At 44.2% G+C, this 19,883-nt stretch overlaps 1 protein-coding gene across 8 annotated transcripts in view; it reads left to right on the plus strand.

Moving 5' to 3' along the window:
* The window catches only part of LOC127004201 (Ig-like and fibronectin type-III domain-containing protein 1), a 289,306-nt gene that overhangs the window by 53,925 nt on the left and 215,498 nt on the right, over window positions 1-19,883 (plus strand). For all 8 annotated transcript variants that reach the window (XM_050871723.1, XM_050871717.1, XM_050871715.1 and 5 more), the window contains one exon: window positions 10,082-10,143. The gene's annotated coding sequence lies outside the window, so the exon portion shown is untranslated. Of the gene's footprint in view, window positions 1-10,081; window positions 10,144-19,883 lie in introns of those variants that run through there.

A 19,883-nucleotide genomic window follows, 5' to 3' on the forward strand; every position in this document is an offset into this window, starting at 1 on the left:
CCGGATGTGGGAGCACCTGGGCCGATTATCTGCATGGGAAAAAATACTGGAGAATGGGGAAAAAAAATCACTTGTTTTGTACCGCGGAGTTACGAAATCTACCTTTTTTGTGTGTTTTTGTGGTTCATTTGTCAGAGTTCTAAGTGATTTTTTTTGTGTGCGTGTGTGTGTGTGTGTGTGTGTGTGTGTGTGTGTGTGTGTGTGTGTGTGTGTGTGTGTGTGTGCGTCCAATTGAATATCTGTTAAAATGATGTATGTACGTATTAATGGAGGTATGTATGTGCGTATGTATGTACACTATTTGCTACACATATACACTCGAATGAAAGTCTCCTCCACCTTGACACACACACACACACACACACACACACACACACACACACACACACACACACACACACACACACACACACACACACACACGCAAAGAATAGGTCGTTGCGTCACTATTGGAATCAAAACACTCACGCTTAATAACCGTCATCGTTTTGATTGCCGTAATTGTCATTGTAATTCATAGCATTCTCTCTATCTATCTGTCAATCTATCTGTCTGACTATCTATCTATCTGTCTATCTGTCAATCTATCTATCTGTCTATCTATCGCGTGCACTCAGACGGCTGCACTCTCCTCACCTGTATTCAGCTTTCCTTCCTTCCTTCCTTTTTCTTTGTCCCTCTCTTTCTCTTTCTCCTCTTTTTTTAATCAGTTGTTGTCCTCTTCTCTTCCTCTCCTCCTTTTCCTTCTCCTCTCCCTCCTCTTTTCTTTCCTTGTCCATCTCTTTCTCTCTTTAATCAAGGGTAGAGTGAGAAGAGGAAGTGGGTTAGTGCTGAAGGTACAGGAGTGGGGAGCTTCTTGTCCTCTTCTCTTCTCTCCCTCTCCTCTCCCTCTCCTCTCTCCGCGTCGCCCTTCCCTCCGCCCCATAAATAGTGGAGGGTCGTCACTAATTCAGCATTCATAGGCGCCTCCTCGTCTTCCCTCTTAGCTTACAAATGTATATTATTCACTCGCCCGCTCGCTCACTCCCTCCTGCATTCATATTTGCTAGTTGGTTCTCGTCTCCCTTCCCCTTTGCCCTTCTCTCTATATCTATCTATCTGTGTGCCTATCTATCTATCTATCTATCTATACCTGTCTATTTTTTTATATTTTTTTATTTAATTTCATATATCATTCTCTCTGATTCTCTGTTTGTTTATCTGTCTCTATCTGTGCGTGTGTCTGTTTGTTCTCTCTCTCTCTCTCTCTCTCTCTCTCTCTCTCTCTCTCTCTCTCTCTCTCTCTCTCTCTCCCACCCTCCCTCCCTCCCTCTCTCCCTCTCCCTCCTTCCTTCCCTCCCTCACACCCACCCTCTCCTTCATAATGTGTTTAAAGGGACCGTTGCTTTCCACATCCTTTAGGAGACGAACGAGACCTTGGAGGAGTAATTTGCAGGATGATAATTTGCGAGAATAAAAAAACTTCAAACAAATAAACACCCAGAGAAAGATGTATTGGGTGTGTGAAGAGGTGTGTTTGTGTGTGGGTGGATGAGGGGGGGGGGGGTGTTGCGTGTGTACGTGTGCGTGTGTGTGCGTTTTTAATTGGACCGCCTTGTGACCGTATCAGTGGGCGGCGGAGAGCTTTAATCAGCCTTTCTTTTGTGTCCCTGGAAACTGTCCGGCCGAGGCTGTCCAGTAATGACGCGGCCACAGAGGGAAAAAGAGTGCCAGCAATTAGGGTTAGAGAGAGAGAGAGAGAGAGAGAGAGAGAGAGAGAGAGAGAGAGAGAGAGAGAGAGAGAGAGAGAGAGATTGCGTCCATTCATTATTCATCATTTTTTGCGATATTGCTGCCGGACGTCATTTGCAATTTTGACTTTAATTGTTGTTGCTGGTTAATGTTTGTTTGTACGTGTGTTTGTTTTCGTTTGCGACCCCGTGAAAAATGATTGTTGAGGTGATGTATTGCTTTGTGTGTGTGTGTGTGTGTGTGTGTGTGTGTGTGTGTGTGTGTGTGTGTGTGTCTGTCGCGCGGTACTTCGTTAACGAGCTGAATAATGCCACAAAAAGCCGATGATGATGGTGGTAGTTGTGGTGGTGGTGGTGGTGGTGGTAGCAATGATGGTGATAACTGCTCCATTAGTAGTATTGGTATAGAAGTTACGGTGTTGGTGGTGATATATGTGCCAGCGGTGTTTGTGATGGTGGTGGTGATGGTGGTGATGAAAATGGGGGTTATCGTATTGACATTATTAGCTGAGGAGGAGGAGGAGTTGTTGTTGTTGTTGTTGTTGTTGGTGGTGGTGGTGGTGGTGGTGGTGGTGGTGCTTGTGGCGGTGGTGGTGGTTATAGTATTGACATTGTTAGCTGAGGAGGACGTGGAGTTGTTGTTGTTGTTGTTGTTGTTGTTGGTGGTGGTGGTGGTGGTCGTCGTGGTAGTTGAAATGAAGGGGAAAGGTAACAATCTTTTCCCCTTTACTTCTTATTCGATTTGCTCTTCCCGTTCTCCTTTCCAACCAACGGGATCCACTCACCTTCAAGTCACCTGCTTACCAATTACTTTTTCTTCCCCCTCCAGCCTGCTCTCTCTCTCTCTCTCTCTCTCTCTCTCTCTCTCTCTCTCTCTCTCTCTCTCTCTTCATTCCCTCTTCATTCTTTTGCCTTCTTTAGATCTCCTTCATCTCTATGTTCACTCCCTCTAACATATTTCTCTTACCATCTTTTCCCTCTCCTTTCTATTTTCGTTTCTTTGCACTCTTTCTCGTCTGCCGTCTTCCCTTCTTCATCCTTCTTCCTCTCTTTTTTTCCTACTTTTGTCCCATTTGATGTCTGTCCTTCCTTCATTTTTCCACTTTAACCTCCTAACCTTTTAAGACCTGCCCCTCCCTCCTCTTCCTTCCTCCCTCACTCTTTCAAACTCCTCCTCCATCTCTTTCCCGTCGTTTTGTCTGGCTTGGTCTGTGTCCTTTCTCCTCCTCTACCTCATTCCCCCTCTTCCAATTACCTTTTTGTAGATATTATATGTGTTCTCAGGTCTCTACGTTTAATCTACACCACAGATGATCATGAAGCAACACCTATTGTTTTGTTTTCTCGCTCCTTTCTATGTATTTTTTCTTCTTAATTAGTGAGAGAGGATTCAATTACCTTTCTGTAGATGTTATACGTGTAGTACTTAAGTCAATTTACATTAATCAACCACCATCATCACCACGACCACAAATAATCCTCAAACAATATACTTTATAATATCTGTTCCTACTCTCCTTTCTATTCCCGTTTTCTTCCACTGATGAGGGAGAAGAAGAACAATATTACCTTTTCATAGCTATTATTATGTGCGCACGTAAGTCAATTAACGTCAAAATTCCACCCACATCCACCCCCACACGTTACCGATAGACTATGGGTTATATAATTATTCTTGCTCTTTTCTCTTCATCTTTCTGCTCTTAATTGTGAAGGCGCAGTATCGTGTTACCTTTGATCGAGATGTAACGTTCATTCTTCCGTCATTAAACGTGAAAGACTGACATGGTATAGATTATGTACTTCTCTAACTGTCTTTCCCTTCCCTTCCTTCATTCTCCAGTCTCTTCCCTCTCACCCTTCTCATCCTCCATCTTCCAACTAAATAAATACAGACTGACAATGCCTTATATATCATTGCTTCATCACGCCCTTTCAATATTTTCCCCATTTTTTGTAAGGTAGCAGGGTAGTGTTACAAGCTTTAAGATACGGCTATACTTAGGTCAGTCCTCCGCCCACACGTAACACGCCACCTCCCTCTCTGTCTCTCTCTCGCTCTCGCTCTTTCCTTTTCCTTTCACAACGAGACAGTGTTGTTACCTGTGTGTGGGGGGCTGTTGTTACCTTGGGGGAGTGAGGGGGTGTTACCTAAGAGGGGCGGGAGGATGTTACCTGTGGGGGGCGGGGCGGTGGAGGCTGATGAGCTAATTACGGGACACTAGGAGCAAAATTTGTGAGCCTGAAAATTCCGCCTTCTATAGTCATCGTCATGGTGGTGTGGTGGTGATGATGATGATGATGATGTGGTAGGGTGGTGGTTATTGTTGGTGCATGTTGTTATCGTTTATTAGTATTATTATTAGTAGCAGTAGGAGAATAGTATTACTGAATGACCTATAATTTAGTATGTATGTATTAATGTGTGTATATTTGTGTATGTATGTATGTGTGTATGTGTGTATGTGTGTCACCCAGACCTTGACTTCGTGTAGGAAAAGTCTAAGTCCACCACCACTTTCCTTTTTCTTTGAGGTCTTCGTTTCATTCTCATTCCTTTCCATCCCCTCCAAACCCTCTCCTCCTCCCTCCTCCTTCCTCTCTAACCCCTCTCCCTTACCTCCATTCTCCTCCCCCTTTCTTTCCTTCCATTCCTTTCTTTCCCTTCTGCGTCTTACTTTCCCCCTCCTTTCCTTTCATCCCCTTTCTCCCTTTCTCTTCAGTCCCTTCTCTTTCACCCTCCTCTTTCTCCTCTCCCTTCCCTTCCTTACCCTTTTCCCTTTCGTATCCTTTAACTTTCTCTCCTTCTTCCTCTTCCCCTCTCCCTCTCTTTCTCCCCTCTTCTTTTCCCCTCTCCTACCTTTTTTTACCCCTTTCTTTTACTCCTTTCTTTACATCCCCTCTCATCATTCCCCTTTCTCTCTTCCTCTTTTCAATCCCTTCCCTCTCATCCCCCTTTCCTCTCTTACCCCTTCCTTCCGCCCCCTCCTCTTCCCCTTATCCCATCTCTCCTCAGTCCCTTCCCCTCCCTTCCTCTTTACACCCCCTCCCCCCCTCCCATTATGAAGCCATGGACTCTGCACTCCGCGGAAAATGAGGCAGAGTTTTGAGGGGTCACTGAAGCGATTCCTTTCCCCTCTTTATTCTGCTTCGTTAAGGGGCGGCCGTAATTACCTCTGGCCCACCATTAGGCACGATATCACGTCCGAGACTTCCGTAAGCTTAGTGTAATGGGCCGTGTGAATCGGTGCTGGTGGTGAGGGTGGTGGTGATGGTGGTGGTGGGATGGTGGAGTTGATTTTTTGGTGTTGTTTTGTCAGTTGGGTGTTGGTTTTTTTTGTATGGGTGGGATTACACACACACACACACACACACACACACACATAACGAGGCATGACTTGTGACTAGTGGCCGGAGCGCGAAGGTGGAAGGGAAAGCAGAGAAAAACACCTGAATTAACCGTGACTTACTGAGACGGGAAGGTGAGGGAGAGCTCGCCAACCACACCACCACTCGCTATCTCCACCACCACCACCATCACTGTCACCGCCGCCGCCACCACCACCACCCGTCACCTGAATCACAACTTTACGAGGGAGAGAAAATTGCTTAATAGGGAAAAGATATACATTGGTCGCGAGTTACTGAGCGCAGACACGTTCCTTGGGCAGCGCTGGCGGCTACCTGGGATGATGGATGCAAATGAAGGCCGAGTTAATGAGTTGTACCTTTATTTTTTCCTTTCACTCTTTCCGCATTATCGTTGAGAAGTTTGTGTTTTGTTCAGAGCGGGTTGCTTCAACTTTACGCTCGACTTTCTCATGCATGCAGGTGTTGCTGGGCTGTGCAAGGAAGTTATTAGAGTGGTTCACCTGGCGCACCTGAGTTTAGTGTTTACCTGTGCTTGAAGGTGCCAGGTAAGTCTCTGCCATGGGGGTGGTTTAGACTTTAGAGAGAGAGAAATGCTTGGTATATTCGTGTAACAGAGAAACTTAGCGAGCCTCATGAATTAAGGAACAGACAAAAGTTGAAGTTATTGTAATGATGATTGAGTTGAAGGGAAAGGAAGTCGAAAACGGGTCAAGTGAAGATGAGAAAAAAGAAAAAAACGTGTTGGAGCGGGAAAGAATATGTCGGAGGGAGTAAAGAAAGGGAGAAAGGATGGGAAGAGGGGAACTGTAAGGAATAAGAAGGAGTAAGAAGAGAAGAAAGGATGGAAAATGTGAATTAAAAGAGAAGAAAAGGAAGGATAAGGAAAAAGAATGAATAAAAAAGTAGAAATGATGGGAAATGTGAATGAAAAGAGGAAAAAAAGGAAGGATAAGGAAAAAGAAGGAATACAAAGAGTAGAAAGGATGGAAAAGGTGAATGAAAAGAGGAAAAAGGGAAGGATAAGGAAAAAGGAGTAAAAAGAGTAGAAATGATGGGAAAAGTCAATGAAAAGAGGGAAAAAAAGAAGGATAAGGAAAAAAAAGCGAGTCCGTATGAAAAAAAGAGAAATGGAAAGAGAGGAGAGGATGACGAAGGAGGTGAAAGGGCAGCAGCAGGAGGAGGAAAAAGTTAGGGAGCAGGGGAGGGCGGCGGTAACCTATATGCTTTTTTTTTTTTTTTGGGGGGGGGGGGTCGCCTTAAGCCGCGGGATCAGCTCAATGGCATAAGTTAGGTCGGCATATCCAGCGAGGCCTTAGGCGATGCTTCTTCTTGGCCTCTGAATCATGGAGCAGAAGCAGGGGGAGGAGGAGGAGGAGGAGGAGGAGAAGGAGGCATTTTTGCTCCCTTCCTGAAGCCTTTGGTCTGCCCGCTAGGAAAGGAAAGGAAAAATCGCCTTCGAGGTAACTGAGAATTCTTCAATGAACTTTAGCGTCTTGGTTGGTCGTTGCTCCTTTGTTTCTCTACCCTAACACCACCACCACTATCATCATCATCAGTATCCTTTTCAGTCATTACTAGTCCACTGCCTTACCCTTCGTCCTCCACCTCTCTTGTTGGATGCCCTGTACTCCACTCTGCTTCTAATTTCATCTCTCCACCTGGTCCTCCGTCTGCAATGACATCTATTGTATGGCCCGGTCAAGTCAACTTTTTATTCTTACTGAGTTTTTCTTCCTTTTCTTCTTCTTCTTCACCGCTTTCTCCCTCTTTTCCGATACTTTTCTCAGTTTTCATCCTCATTCAGAATACTTTTTCCTTCCAACTCCGTGACTGTTATCCCACATTCTCTTCTTTTTCACTTTTTATCATCCCATTCCTCTCCTCCTTAAGCCTCTCTCTTACATCAACATTCCTCCTCTTCCTCCTCCTGACCCTCCTCATTCCTATCTAACTCACTCACTCCCTCTTTCTACCTCGAACTCCTCCTCCTCCTCCTCCTTCCTCCTTTCTCATCCTCCCTCTCAATCCCGCTCCTTCTTTAAATTTTCAGATCCCGCCATAACTTCCTCCTTTCCTCCCTTCAGAGTCTTTCCTTTCTCCTCTGAACTTATGCGGGCTCCACTGTGTCCACCTCCTCAAAACGCTATACCTCCTCCGCCCCTCTTCCCCTTCTCTCATGCCCTCTCCCTCCTCCTCTTCCTCCTCCTTCCACTTCTCCCCTTGCGTAATCGTCAGGAAAACCCACCGGGGAAGACCTGAGGGCGTTGTTGATTCATTTACAGGGAGGTCTAAGCAACACGGAAAAAAGCTTGATAATACTGACGCGCTTGTTAAGTCTCGGTGTTGGTTTAATTTACTTACGTCTCGAGGGGCAGATGACTGGTGGTGGTGTTGAAGCTGACTGAGCGGGGGAGGGGGAAGATAGAGAGAGAGAGGAATGTGTGTGTGTGTGTGTGTGTGTGTGTGTGTGTGTGTGTGTGTGTGTGTGTGTGTGTGTGTGTGTGTGTGTGCTTGATTGCTTATGTATATGTCTCTGCGGAGAGAGAGAGAGAGAGAGAGAGAGAGAGAGAGAGAGCGTCACTAACAGCAAAAGAGAAAATGCGAGAAAAATATATATACACATACATAGATGACAGTGTGTGTGTGTGTGTGTGTGTGCCAGATATGGGGCCTAGAGAGCTCGGTGGGTATTTCAACAAACATGCAGTTCATATGTTCCTCCCTTGTTGTTATTCCTGCGCATGTGTGTTACTGCAGGAAATATTCTCGTGTTTCTGCCGACATAACACACTCTCTCTCTCTCTCTCTCTCTCTCTCTCTCTCTCTCTCTCTCTCTCCTGTGGTCCATTTCTCCTCATCTTTATTTCCTACGCGATGCATATTCTCTTATCCAGGACCTCCTCCTCCTCCTCTTCCTCTTCTTCTTCCTCTTCTTCCTCCTCCTCCTCCTCCTTATCTACTGCCCCTTCCTTGTCGACTCTCTTTCTTTGGCATCCTCCTCCTCCTCCTCCTCCTCCTCCTCCTCCTCCTTCTCCTCCTCCTCCTCCTTTTTCCATAATCATCATCTATTTTACATTTTCTTTTGTTTTCTTCTTAATACTTCATTTTTTCGCTTACGCCATCTAAACATCCTTCCATATTCCCATTTCTCCAGCGTTTTCCTCCTCCTCCTCCTCCTTCTCTTGCCTCGCCCTCTCCTTCTCCTTCTTCCTCGCTGGTCGTCTTCAGTGGGGCGGAAAATGACAAGATTGCAGATTGTTCCTTCGTGTGTTTGAACGCCGATTTTTTCCCCCCAGTCTCTCTCTCGCCTCACCAACCCAATTCTTGCCTCGGGAGCGTATGGAATCAGCGCTAACTCTTTGTTTTTTAACCTTCTATTAGTCTTTTTTTAATGGTGATGTGACTTTTTTTGTCTGTTGTTCAAGGCGTCATTAATATTTTTTTTTACATCAGTGGAAAGTTAATTAAAGGCTACAACAAACAGAGGAACAAAGTCCGTCATCATCCTCCTCATATCTTCTTCTTCTATTTTTTTTTTTACTTTCTTTCTTTCGTTTTCTTCTTCCTAATATTTATCCTCCGTCTACACCACTTAAACATCCATCTTTATTCCCATTATTGTTTTTTTTTTTTCTACGACTGGGTTTGTAATATATCGACTTAACTCTGTGTGAAAACCAGCACCTCTAACTCACTCCGTCCAACCCTCTAAAAAAATAATTAAAAAAGCCAAACTAGTCACATACCTGTCAATAAATAATAAGACGATGTTGAAGAAATCTGGCGTGTGTGTGAGTATGTATGTTCGTGTCCACTTATGTATGTGTGAAAATATGTGTTAGTGTGTATGTAAAGTGTGTATGTGTTTCTTAGATGTATGTGTGAAGGTATGTATGTAGGTTTTTGTATGTATGTATGTATGTATGAATGTATGTCTTAGTATGTGTGAAGGTATGCATGTAGGTTTTTGTATGTATGTGTGTGTGTGTGTGTGTGTGTGTAAGTTAATTCCACATGCAAATGACCCCCAAATCCTTAGTGGAAGAAGGGTTTTGATCAGGTAGAGTGTGGGGGGGGGAGGGTAGGAAGGGGAGGGGGGGGGGTAGACAGGCCAGCGCAGGGCAGTATATAAGTGACCTTTTTATCCCCAAACGCTGATCTCTCCAAGCTTTGATCTTAACGTAATTAAATTCCTGTCAAAGTCCAGATAACGCTCATCCCTTTCCCTCGCCGTCCATCAGCCTCCCTCCATCCCTCTTTCCTCTTCCCTTCTCTTTCTTCCTCCTGTCGCTCTCCCTTCATTCCGTCCTTGCTCCTTTCCCTCCTTTCTCTCCCTTTTCTCCATAAGTACTTGACGGGAAGTTTGGTGAAAGGGTAATGAGAGAGGGAGAGGGAAAGGGAGAAGGAAAGAGAGAGAGAGAAAGAGATCTCCATTCCCTCCCTCCCTCCCCCCCTTGATGAGATGACCGTCACACAAGTTATTCCATTTATCTCGCGTCGTTGTTGTGCATCGCCCGTGTCTTCTCTTTGAACCCCCCTCCCCCCCTTCCCCCCTCCCTCCTCGCAGCTCCTCGCGGTCATGAAGTATTCCATCCCTTGCCTTGGGGCCTTCAGACTACCGGGAGATGTTTTCTGAGTTTTCACGGATTTTTTTGTTTGTTTTGTTTTGGTGTGTAGCTACATGGACGTAATTATGTTTTTTTTTTGTTGTGTTTTCTCAATGGTCAGCGTTGATTTGCTGCTGTGATTATTGTAGTGTTTTGTTCTCTACCGTTTTTCTTAATTTGTTTTTGTGACATTTTTAATTAGGGGTTTATTTTCTTATCCGCAGTTGGTTGTGGTGTTTTATTCTTTTCATATCTTGTCTCTTTGTTTTGTATATGTAAAAGTATTTCCATCACTAACTTCTAAAAATTCTCTTTTCTCTAACTGATAGGATTTTTTGTATGATGTACTAATGTTGCTTTATTTCCTTGCAGGTAAAGGCGTTACGGGAACCCTTGAAGGAACACTCAGGCAGCCAGCAGCTCAGGCACGTCAAGCAAGTGAGGATGATTAGGAGGTGGATGTGTATTTTTGACAAAGCAAGGTGAAGAAAACAAGGAAAATCCCACAAAGCAATTGGAATCAGATAACCCGTGTTGTTTTCGTATTTCCTGAGTCTCCCGTCAAGCCTGTTACGGTTGTGGTGTTCTTGCCGTACCCTCGACGCTATGGAAAACATTGCTCACCCTTCGGCAACACCCTCGTTTTTTTTACTTTCCACCCTCCTAGCGTGCCATCATCTAGTGGGTAGTTCCCCCTTCAGTTTTCCGGGACTAATCAACCAGTTATTATGTGTTGATAAAGAAAGTTTACTGAGCGCATTATTTTTTTCATGGGTGATGCTGTGCCAGGGATCGTGTTATACCACTGGCCAATGGAGCGACGTGCCCGAAACTGTTGCCATACTGCGAAGATTTGATTTTTGTCCTCAAGTCGCTGGAAGTCGGTATAGATAACGCATCAACACCTTCACTTACCTTGCCTTACCTTACCTTACCTTACCTAACCTTATCTTGACCTACCTTACCTTACCTTACCTTACCTTACCTTACCTTACCTTACCTAACCTAACCTTATCTTGACCTACCTTACCTTACCTTACCTTACCTTACCTTACCTAACCTTATCTTGACCTACCTTACCTTACCTTACCTTACCTTACCTTACCTTACCTTACCTTACCTTACCTTACCTAACCTTACTTTAACCTACCTTACCTTACCTTACTTTACCTTACCTTACTTTGTCCTTACTTTACCTTGCCTTACCCCGACCTTACCTTCCCTTAACCTACCTTACCTTACCCTATTTACACACCTAGACATACTACATGCACCTCAAACCGCTTATTATGTGACTACCTTTCTTTCCCTTTCCAATACTCTCACTTATACACTTTTACCCACCTATTCTTTTCCTCTGAGTCCAGCCCCACTCCCCCTCACACCTGCCATACCCCCCCACACACACCTGTCCCTTTACGACCTTGACACCTAGAACCTTCCCTTTCTTAACCCGATATCCCCATCCCACCCCGCTCCGTCCCTTGCCTCGCCTTCCCTGCTTCCTACCTCTGCGCCCCGCCCTATCCCGCCCCTTCCTTTTCCTCCCCCTGCTCCCTACCCCTGCACCCCGCCCCGCAACACGACCCACTGCTCTGGTTTACGTGAAAGGAAAAACCTGTTGCATCTCATCTTCGCTTTTTCTAGTTTCCATTCGTCGAGGTATTTTTTATTTATTTGTTTCCTTCCGTGTTGCAACGTTCTGCTGTGTTGGGTTGCAGGGTATTTCAGTGTGTCCCGGTTTGCTGTGTTGTTGGTGTTGGAATGTTCTGTAGGCTTGCTGTGTTTCTTTCTGTGTGTGTGTGTGTGTGTGTGTGTGTTTCCTTCTGAAGTTGTGTTGTATGTTGTTTCTTATTTTGATTTTTTTTGTTTTGTTTTTTTTCTTATTGTCGGGCGTTTGATATTGTCGGAAATGATAAGAAATAGTGTGAAAATATAAGAGAGAGAGAGAGAGAGACTGACTCAGGTGCAATTTTTACAAAGGCCGTTTTTTTTAGCAAGTGTCAATACCTTTATTCACGTCATATGTTCCTCCTCCTCCTCCTCCTCCTCCTCCTCCTCCTCCTCCTCCTCCTCCTCCATGTTGTTATTTCCCTTCTCTTTTTTCTCCTTCTGCGCTTCCTCCGTCTCTTCTTCCTCTTCGTCATTTTTCTTTCCTCTACCTGCAATCTCATCTCTCTTCTACCTCTTCCTCCTCTTCGTCCACCTACACCTCCTCTCCTCTCCTATCCTCCCCTCTTTCCTCCGCCTCTCTCTCCTCCGTGTACCCTTCGTTTCATCCCTTTGAGGACAGAAACATGCCATCCTCTGTGACGCGGCGTGACATCCTCAGCGGGATTTCGGCTAATGGGAAAGCTCCGTCGCTCCTGCAGAATACCGAGGCGAGGATATAGGATCTCCAGGGCAGTGAATAGGAAGGTCGGGTCGCGTCTCTTGCTTGTTCCTGCGACGCAAAAATCCATAATTCTGTAATTGTGGGGGGGGGCGTGAGGGGGTAAGGGGGGGATTAGGAGGTGGATTGGGGAGGAGGTGAGGATGGTTAAGGGAGAGGAAGTGAGTGACCCATCCTTATTTCCACCAACAGAGAGAGAGAGAGAGACGCAAGGGGTAATGACACGCCGCAGCAGTGACAATCTAGAAGGTGCGAGATGATAAACTGTAAGTGGATTGGCAACACTGAAAAAAATAATAAGAGGAGAAGGAGGAGGAGGAGGAGGAGGAGGAAAAGAAGAAGGAGAAGAAAAAGAAGAAGAAAATGAAGAAGAATGAAAAAGAAATTGGAAAGGAATAAATAAAAGAAGAAATATGAACAAAGCAGAATGGGAGAGAAGGAGAATAAAGGATTGTAGTAGTGTATTTCTTTTCTTTTTCTTTTTCTTTTTTTCTTTTTCTTTCTCTCCCCTTCGTACCTTTTCTTCATTTCCTTTCCTTTCTCACTTGTTCATGTTTTATTCTCCTTTTCCTTCTGTCGTTATAGTCTTTTTCTCTCCCTATTTTCTTTTTTCTTATTTTTTTCCAATTATTTCTTTTTCTTTCATCCTTCTCCTCCTCTTCCTCTTCCTCCTCCTACTCTTCGTCCTTATCCTTCTTCTTCTTCTATTCCCTTCTACACACACACACACACACACACACACACACACAAGTCCTCATGGCATATTCACTCGTCCTTCCACACCATCAGTCCCTCGCTGTTCCCGCTCACACTTTTTCTCTATTCATCTCCCTCCCCGCTGCATATCTTTTTCATCCTCCGTCTAGTATTTTCGTCTTCCGCCAGTCATGTGTTTTATTCGCCGCCGCTTCTCTCTCTCACTCTCTCTCTCTTTCTCTCTCGTTTTCTTCTTTCGCTTTTTTTAATAATTTCGCGTCTTTTTTTCCGTCCGTGCTTTTAGGTTTTGATTTTGTTCCGTTTTCTTTAGTTTTATGCGGCGCTCTCTCTCTCTCTCTCTCTCTCTCTCTCTCTCTCTCTCTCTCTCTCTCTCTCTCTCTCTCTCATGCAATTCTAAAGGAAGAGAAAATAGTTGTTTGTTTTGCAGTCTCCCCAATAATATTTTTTCCCGTTTTCTTTTCTTCGTCTTTTCTCTCCACTGGTCTTTCTCCTCCCTCCCTCCACCCTCTCTCCCTCTCTCGTGTGTGTGTGTGTGTGTGTGTGTGTGTGTGTGTGTGTGTGTGTGTGTGTGTGTAAAAATGTTTTGCTTTCACGTTTAATATCTTTTTTTTATACATCCTAAATCTTGACTAAATCTTTCTGATGTTGCAACCGGGTTTTATTTTCTCTTTTCTCTCTCTTTATTTGTCTTGTTTCCTTCCCCTTTATCAGCCTTTACGCAGCTTATTCCTCTCAATCCTCTTTCCTTCTTACCCACTCGCTTCCTTTTTTTCTTACTTTTTTTTTTCTTCTCGTCCTTCCACTTACTCTCTCTCTCTCTCTCTCTCTCTCTCTCTCTCTCTCTCTCTCTCTCTCTCTCTCTCTCTCTCTCTCTCTCTCTCTCTCTCTCTCTCTCTCTCTCTCTCTCTCTCTCTCTCTCTCTCTCTCTCTCTCTCTCTCTCTCTCTTGTTTCCTTTCTTGCTTCATTTTCCATCCTTTCTTCTCCTCTTTTCCATTTTCACCTCCTTCTCTTCTTTGTCTCTCTCTTTCCATCCTCTTTCTTCCCCCATGATCTTTTTTTTTTCCTTTTTCACTCCTCCTCTACTGACCTTTTCATCCCTTTTCCCTTTCTCTCTTTTTCAAATATGATTCTCCTTTCTTCAGATTGCCCTTCTCTCTCCCTCTCTTCCTTCCCCTCTCTCCCCTTTTCCCTTTTATTTCGCCTTTCATTCCTTTCTCCTTTCCTATCCTTCCCCTTTCCTTTTGTTCCCTTTCTTTCCCTTTCCTTTTCTTCCCTTTCCTTCCCTCTCTTTCCCTCCCCTTTCATTCTCTTTCCTTTCCTTTTTCCCCCTTTCCTTTCCTTATTCCCCCTTTCCTTTCCTCTTTTTCCTTTTCCTTCCCTTCCCCTTTCCTTTCCTTCCCTTTCCTTTCCCCTTTCCTTTCCTTCCCTCTCTTTCCCTCCCCTTTCCTTCTCTTTCCTTCCCTTTTTCCCCCTTTCCTTTCCTCTTCTCTTTCCTTTTCCTTCCCTTCCCTTTCCTTGCCTTTCCTTCCCCTTTCCTTCCTTCCTTTCCTTCCCGGTCCTTCCCCTTCCTTTCCTTCTCTTTCCCTTTTCCTTCCCTTTCCTTCTTTTCCTTCCTTTCCTTCTTTCCTTCCCCTTTCCTCTCCTTCCTCTCCCCATTTCCCTTTCTCCTCTCCCATTATATTCCCCTTCTCCTCTCCCTCTCTCCCTCTCTCCCCCTTCCACTCTCTCTCTCTCCATCTTACGTGCTAATTCCCACCTGTTTTACGCTTCGCTCACCTTTACTTTCCACCCCAAAATGTCCACCTCACCTTCCCACATTTCCACCCCTTTTCCCACGCTTCCACCTATCGCCACCCTTACCTGCAGGGCTCCACCATCGCCCCCACTTGGCTGCCACACCTGCCGCTCTCATTTTCATATCCATTCCCCCCCATCTGCGCCAGCTGGGCCTCCAAACCTGAGCGAACCAGCTGATTAAACCATATTTTTCACCCCCTAAACTTGCTGGTAATTCCACTTAAACCCTCTGACTCCACTTGCCACTTTCTTAACCACTTGGAATGCCTGCCCCGGAAGCTCCCTACGAGTATGAGCCATTTGACTGAGCTTCTTTCATTATAATTTCAACTTTCTTAGAGGTCTTTCGCGTCTTACCCTCTCTCCCCGGGTCTCTCTTTCCCCTCCCTCGTCTCTCTCCCTCTCTCTTCCCTCTCCCCTTAAAGCTGCCTGGCCGGTCTAAAGGAAGTGGTTTTAGGGACGAGCTGCAGGCTACATTCACGTCCCCAAATTGGACCTCGCAGACTGGACCGAGCTACCGCGATCTACCTCCCACCACCTCATTCTCTATTCCTCCTCCTCCTCCTGTTCTTTCTCCTGTTATTTTCTCTCTGCTCTGCCTCCTCTTTTTCTCCCTCCTGCTCCTTCCCTCTTGTTCTTCTCTTCGTCTTTTTCCTCTCCTCCCTCCCTCTCCTTTTATTTTTTTTCCTGCTCTTCCTCTTTGCTCTTCCTCCTCCTCCTCGTTTTGTCTCACTTTTCTTCTCTTTTTTCTTTCTTTTTTTCTCTCTCCGTTTGTTCTTGTTCACCGCCCCCGTACACACACCACCACCACAGCCACAGTATACACCACACCACAATCCTCATGAACATCACCAACCATCCATTAATTTGCCTCCCATCATCATCATTCACGAACAATCACACTTTTTTTTCTTTCTGCTCATTTTCTTTTCTTTTTCTTATTTTTTTTTCCGCTGCTGCTGGAGGCGTCCCCGAAGGAAGGAAGGAAGGCAGGCGAAGAAAATACACCGAAGACCAGACACTCTTTATCGCTTCTTTGTCGCTCTTTTACGATAAACTTTGTATATTAAAAGTTCACTAGCGCGCTCCTATTTTTTTTTTCGGGGGTGGGTGGGGGCAGAGGAGGAGGGGGAGGAGGAGAGCGAAGGTGGTGGAAGGAGGGGACTGGGTGGTGGAGGAGGGGGGGAGGGAGGGGGAGGAGTGGATAAATGTTTCCCTTTTAATATCAAAGAAGGAAAACTTTTACACGGGAAACATCGCTGTCTTGAGTTTGGCCGGACTTGGGGGGGGGGGGGGTCATAGGCGTTGCAATGTCGGTGGTAAAGATGGAAGTGGTGGTGGTGGTGGTTGTTACAGGAATAGAACAGAAAGTGGCTGCTACAATTCAATCAAGAAAAATGTAAAGTCCTGCACATTAGGAGGGGAAATCCAGCATACCAATACCACATGGGAAACACTCCACTATCCACCACAGAGGCAGAGAAAAATGGGACTATATGTTACCAGGCTACCAGTTAAGGTGAAATTCGTGTCAATCGCAGCGGACGGGCTAAGAGCACGATCCCCGCAGCTACCGGATACAACAATAAATGCAACAAAAAAGCTTTCCAGGCCTATTGCACCGGCAGGCATCTTCCCGGTGGATCCTGATCGTCGGTCCAAGGCTTCTTCCCGGTGGGTCCTGATGGTCGGCCCAGCCCGTTCTGGCGCAGGCGAGTGTTTATAGTGGCGCCATCTTGCATTGGCTCATGCTGCCCTCCCGGAGCTCATCTTTAATCCTAGAATCTAGAGTCCGGGTTGATAGGTGGTCTTCTGGACAGCATGTGGGTAGTTTTAAGCCATTCGGCGGCGGCTGAAAAATCCCAGCTTTGTGGCACCGGGCGGGGATTGAACTCGCGTCCTCCTGAACGCGGGGCCGTCTTGCTATCTGTTCAGCCACCGCCTGCCCCAATAACAGTAACGAAAATAAGAGGGCTAAAGAGAGGTCAATTTCGGCTTTTCGTGCTGTTGATGACGACGACTAATACTGCGGTTGTTTGTTACCACGGGAGCCAATGTTGTTGAGATCTTACCGAGAACCAAAAGAGGGATGAAAGACCGGCTATTAATCTTGTTTCGGTACGTTCAGGTGGCGAGGGAAAGAAGGCTCCGGTAAACATTTCGCTTTTGTTGGCTAAATGAGGTTAGTCTTTTGTTTGAAGACCGAAAATAAGGCTGATGGGGCTTGAGGTACACTTAATGGAGTAATGAAAAGACTGATAGGGCTGGAATTGGTTTGCTTTGGGCTCTGCAGTTGAAGCTGTGCGGGTTAGAGAGTGGTAGTTGAGATCAGTGAAGCTTACGAAGGTTTTATGGATTGAAATTGATAGGTATAGATATTTTCTGTATTTTGTGGCTCAACAAAGGCTTATGGGACTAGTGTCTGTCTCTTAAGGTGGAACTAAGGCCTATGGGACTAGTGTATGTATGTCTTTGGGCTCTAAAATTTATGTTTGTAGAACTTTATGAACGTATTGAGTTTTTATTTATTAATTTTTTATTTATTTTTTTTTTTTTTACAGCAAAGGAGTCAGTTCAAGGGCATAAAAAAAGGGAAACAAAAATGAAAATAAAAGCCCGCCACTCACTGCTCCTAAAAAGAGTTAGAGGAGTGGCCGAAAGATAGGTCAATTTCGGGAGGAGAGGTGTCCTGCTACCCTAATAAGTGTATGTAAAGCTGTAAGGCAAGAGTTGTGTGTCCTTTTTCGGGTTATGAGATATGGGACTAATTTATGTTTTTTCTGGGTCTAGAATGTTGGGCGTTTTTCCAAGGCGGTTCGAGATAAAATTTTTTTTTAATGCGGTCCACGTAGAGAGAAAATAAAAATAGGTCTTCGCATAGAATGAGTTTGAACAAAAAGCCTTGAGTGGTCCGTCAGCCGGCCGCTTAGAATTTCATTAGGGACGAGGAGGAGGAGGTGGAGGTGGAGGTGGAGGTGGAGGTGGAGGAGGAGGAGGAGGAGGTGGAGGTGGAGGTGGAGGTGGAGGAGGAGGAGGAGGAGGAAATTGCAGACTGAAAACGCAAAAATATGTTGTTGAAATGAGAGAGAGAGAGAGAGAGAGAGAGAGAGAGAGAGAACAATGAAAATATATAATAATTGTAAAAGTAATAATAATAATAATCTTCAATCGAACTAATTGACAAGAGATTATATTAAATCCTTGCCAAGCCAAGCGAGTGTGTAGTTCATGGCGCACGCACGCACACACACACACACACACACACACACACACACACACACACACACACACACACACACGCACACGCACAGACTCACACACCACACCACACACACACTCTATCTGTCCATCTATCTATCTATCTATCTATCATTAATGCTATCTATCTATTTCTCTCTCCCACACTGCGTCAAGGGAAATGTTACACTGCTCTTCAGGGGATGCAGTGAAGCGCCAACTTGATAAAGGAAACTGAGAAAGCAGCACAGAAGCTTCTTTCCGCCAATCAAACAAAAAAAGTAGGTAAGTTGAAGTTAACGAGGACTTAAGCGGACAAGTGATTGGAATAAAGAGGATACAACGAGCAGAATGATTGATGTAAAAAGAAGTAAGAAGCGAGAAAGAAGCAAAATACGTATAATAAATAAGAACTAGAGGAAAAGACGATTAAGCAAAGAAGCAAAATACGATATAAGTATGAAGTAATTAAACCAAGAAAGCATTAAGAAGAAGGCGCAAGGAAGGAAATTAAGAAGCATAAGAATAAGAAGCAAGAATAGGAAGAAGAAATAGGATAAGATGCAAAAAAAGAAGAAATAAAAAAGATATCATAAGAAGCCAAAGAATATGAATAAAAAACAAATAGAAAAATATGGCGCAAAGGATAGGAAACAAAGAGAAGAAGAGAAATAGAAGAAGATGCGCAGAAGAAGTAGGAAAGCAATGTATCATAAGAAGCCAAAGAATAAAAATGAGAAACAAATAAAAAAAAAACGCTAACGGGAAGCAACGGAAGCCAAATAACAGAACGCAAAAAGAAGAAAAGAGAAATAGAAGATGCGAAGAAGTTAAAAAGCAAAATATCGTAAGAACCAAAAGACTAAGAAAGAGAAAAAACTAATAAGAAGCAAATGGGACGCATAATAATAATAAGAAGCAGAGAAGAAGGAAGGAAGGAAGGACAATATGAATACCTTTTCCCTCTAAACACACACAAAAACGAAGATAAGTAGAAAATAACAAGTCCTCAAAGCGAACCAGACTTTCGAGGGACACAGAATGACAGACAGACAGACAGACTAACGCGGCATGACGGATATGTAAAAAACCGGGTTCACTCCAATTTACATTGTAAATTGGAGTGAACCCGGTTTTTTCTTTTTTTATTTATTTTTTATTTACAGAAACATCAGAGAGACGGAAAGAGCAATTGATAGACGGTTTACTATTATTATTATTATTATTATTAGTAGTAGTAGTAGTAGTAGTAGTAGTAGTAGTAGTGGTAATAGTAGTAGTGGTGGTAGCGGTAGTGTGTGTGTGTGTGTGTGTGACTGAAGGCGTGTAGGTGTTTTATTACGTACATGAAACCAAAGTGCAGCGAGAAAATACTCTTGTTCTTTTTTTCTTTCCTTCTCTTTTCCTTCTATTTTTCGTTCCTCAACTTATTTCTCGCTCCCAATAATATTTTACTTCGTCCGTTGATTTAATTTCTCCGAATCGCTATTTTTTTTTCCTTTCCCCTTTTTCCTCTTCACTCGATCCTCACTTCCTGCTTTCTTTCTTTTTTCTTTTTTTTCTTTCCTCTTTTCCCTTTTTTGTTTACTCCTTTTTCCTTCTTCTCTCGTTCCCTTGACATTCTATCCTCACTTCCTGCTTTTATTTCCTTTATTTTCTCTTTCTTTCTTCCTTTTTTCCCTCTCTTGTTTTCTTTTTAGCAACCTTACTTTTCATGCTTTCCTTTTTCTGTCTTTCTTTCTTTCTTTTTTTTTCTCATCCTATTTTTGCTTGTATTTTCCTTTCTCTCTAATTAACAGTTTTTTTTTTGCTTTCTCTCTCTCTCTCTCTCTCTCTCTCTCTCTCTCTCTCTCTCTCTCTCTCTCTCTCTCTCTCTCCCTTTGTTTATTGTTTGTTTATCCATTTTCACTTTTATCAAATCTTCTCTTTCGTTCCTCCTTTCTCCTCCCTTTTTTTCTTTTCCACTAATTTTTTTTATCACCTTTGTTTATTTTTTACTTTATTTTTCCTCGTCTCTTCCTACCTGCCTT

The sequence above is a fragment of the Eriocheir sinensis genome, chromosome 27 (genome assembly GCF_024679095.1).
Source record: "Eriocheir sinensis breed Jianghai 21 chromosome 27, ASM2467909v1, whole genome shotgun sequence".
Classification (NCBI taxonomy): domain Eukaryota; kingdom Metazoa; phylum Arthropoda; class Malacostraca; order Decapoda; family Varunidae; genus Eriocheir; species Eriocheir sinensis.